Source organism: Trichechus manatus, unplaced genomic scaffold (assembly GCF_000243295.1).
Source record: "Trichechus manatus latirostris isolate Lorelei unplaced genomic scaffold, TriManLat1.0 scaffold00063, whole genome shotgun sequence".
Taxonomy (NCBI): domain Eukaryota; kingdom Metazoa; phylum Chordata; class Mammalia; order Sirenia; family Trichechidae; genus Trichechus; species Trichechus manatus.
Window position 1 is genome coordinate 7,629,867 of NW_004443999.1, and position 3,212 is coordinate 7,633,078.

The following is a 3,212-nucleotide window of genomic DNA, read 5'->3' on the forward strand; positions in this document are numbered from 1 at the left end:
AGATTTGGGCTGTGATTGCTGTTGTTTAGTAAAAACAAAGCTGCTGGGCCCTTAATCCAGATTGAATTTGCTTGTGATCTGTTTATCTTTTTTAATCGTGAGCAATTTACAGGGTTTCTGTTTTAACTGAATGTGCACTTCTATCTCCCTCTGATAGTCTAAAAAAATTTTTAATGTGAAAATATGTATGAAAAGCTTAACGGTCAACATTTTCAGTCTTTTCCTGCAATTGGTAACTCAAGTTCAGATGTTGTTTTGTTTTGTTTTACAGTGCAACAGCCTACATTTTGTTTTTGAAGTTGCATTTCATTTCGACACTTCTTTTGACCCATTTACGGGTCTGATCTTGAAGAAAATCGGCCTGCAGATGTGGTGTGCTAAGAAGTGGATATGTTGCTCTGATACAATGCTTGGTGCAACTGTTTGTTCAGATCGTAATTGGCATGAAATAGCACTCTTGATACCAAATTTCTCTACAGTCTGTTTGTGAATCGGATGCTGCGGTGGGGCGGGGGGGAGTGCAGCAGGAGTGTCCTTCAAATTAAAAGAAAAAATTATGAGTCCCAGAACTTCTGAAGGTTAGAGTATGAACGCTAAACAAGTAACAGAACGTAATCCTTTTTATTCTCTTAAAGAACTATAGAGAAAGAAACAAAGATATTTCAGAACATATTTGAAAATGTTGTTAGTATTGATATTCTTAAAATTATCTGGAAGTAGAAAATAAATATTATTTTTCCATTTTAGAAAGAAAGGTGAAAGGGCATCCAAGCCTAATTCCACACAAATTAGGGTGCTGATGAAACAAGTACATTCATTTTCCTTTTCCGTGGGTTTTGGGTCGAAACATAAAACCTCAAACCACCATTAGAAAAACAACGTGAAAAATCTGCTTTAATGTAGCCCAGTGAAATTATACACAAAGAAGCCAATGCGATTTCATGATTTCCCTGAGATCGGCAATATTGATCGAGGAAAGGAGGAGGGATGGTGGGAGGAGGAGGGAGGGAGGAAGGGAGGCAGCAAGAATAAGCAATTCACCTTTCAACTCCCCAGCACTTGACTGCTCCCAAGCACACCGAAATGCAATTCCCAGGAGCAGATTTATCTTGAAATTTTTTATTTAAAAATTATTTAAATGACAATTTATATACTTAAGGTTCTGTTTGGAGGCAGTTACCTAGCAGTTGTTCCAGCCCAGGGTCACTGGCCGCTGCTGTAGCCCGAGGCCAGGGCAGCACAGGCTGCATTTAGCACTGGGGTGCATCAGACGCCTTCTTCCCCAACCTTGCTCCTCTCCTGCCCGTATTTCAGTCACCAAGCACTCCTGGACCAACAGGAGGTTGCACTCTCCTGAACTTTTGTTCAACTCGGTGTGTATTTCAAACATTAACTGGTTCAAATTATTCCAAGTGTCCGGTCATCATATATAAGGCAAGGCGTGGGGAAAGGGGGCGGGGAGGGCAAGGGACAGAGGAAAAAAGGCAGGAAACTGAATTATTTTACCTGTCTAGTGTTGTGACATTAAATGTGAGCAGCCAGAAAACTATGTCTAGCAAAGCCGGGGATTGGCCTCCTTTCCTACACATGGCTTTGATATCACAGAGAAGCAGCTATTTGAAAGAATAATTTGGCAGTGTATTGGCCAGAGCTCAGTAAAGTTGATCTAGCAATAATATCATTATACATCCATGCGACAGGATGGGGTGTGTGGGGTTTTTTGCCGGAAAAGAGAGGAGGGCAGCTGGAAAAGCTCACTGAGATGGAGAACTGTTTTCCAAATGAATTAAACCTTTTTCTAGCACCAAGAAGGCACATACAGTATTCCAGACTGTGTCCTTGTTTCCTTATCAAGTTTTCTTTAACAGCTGGAAGTGGTTGGAGGGGGCTGTCTTAAGAAGACCCCCTGCTCTTCTTTTGACAGCTGATCAAAAGAAAATAGGTCACGCTTCTCAAACTTATGTTCACCCTGTCCTTAATTACTGTCTCTTTAAACAAAGGCAACATCTGCGCAACCTCAGCTAGCTTGAATCTTCGGAGGCAAACAGTGCGCAACCTGCTTTACAAGAATCTGTTACTTTTAAGGCTTTCAATGCCGGGTGTTGGCCTCTCTGGCTGTCCTCAATTACCCTCCCTCGCCCCCCTCCTACGGCCGCGGAAATCTCCACCTCCCCACTCCTAATCTTCCCCCGCTCCACCCTCACCACCCAACCCGGGTTTGCCAAACAACGGAAATTCTAGGAGCACGAAGGTGCACTTTTTAAAGCGGCGGGTGGTGGCGAGCCTTTTTGAGCTTGGCGGGGCGCTAGTCGTTTCAGAAACAAGAATTGAATATGTAGATGTCAGCGGAGGCCGGTATCTCCTAACCACAGCAGTAACCCCCGGCGTTTTTCTCCGGGTATAGGAAAGAAGCAGGGTGTGTGTGTGTGTGTATATGTGTGTGTGTGTGTGTGTTTGTGTGTGCGCAAGTGCCCGCGAGTGTGTGTGTATGTGTGTGTGTGTGTGTGTGTGTGTGTGTGTGTGTGTGTGTGTGTGTGCGCGCGCGCGCGTTTCAGGGGAAATATCCGCTGGTGTCGCCCCGGCTGTTCTGCATACTTCCTGCTCCCAGCAGAAGTTTGCTCACTGTTGGCACTAGCAATTTCGCCCCTCTTCTCCCCCATCCGGTTCGATACTCTCTCGGTTTTTTCCAGTCGCGGATGGGGCCAGCACTTGGTCACCTTGCACCGGCAGCTCCCGGAGTTCCAGTTTTGTTTTGCAATCTAACAGGGCCCTTCTGAAGCCTCCTAACTGGGAGATTTATGGGCTCGCCGGATAATTAAATGATGTTATTGTGTTAAGTTTGCAGGCACACGGCGGCCCGTGGGCTTCCTCCACAGACCGCGCTCGCAAACGGCGCGGGCGCGGGAGCTCCACTCCCCGGTAGATTACTCACACCCCAGTCTCGGAAATTTACCATGCATTAGAATACTTTAGCGCCTACATCTTAAAGGCTAAACTCCCAGCTCCTAGCTACGGACGCTCGGGACAAGGCTTGCTAGGAGACTGGGTTTGTTTTCACACATCGCCCAGCGAAGTCTTTTCCTCCCTGCTTCCAAGTCTCCAGGAAAGCTTGGGGCGAGGCAAAGGGAACCGAAGCAATGCCCCTGGCCCCAGATCGCAGCTGCCGGTGAGGGAACGGCGCGGCATCTTGAACACAATCTCCCTTCCCTGCT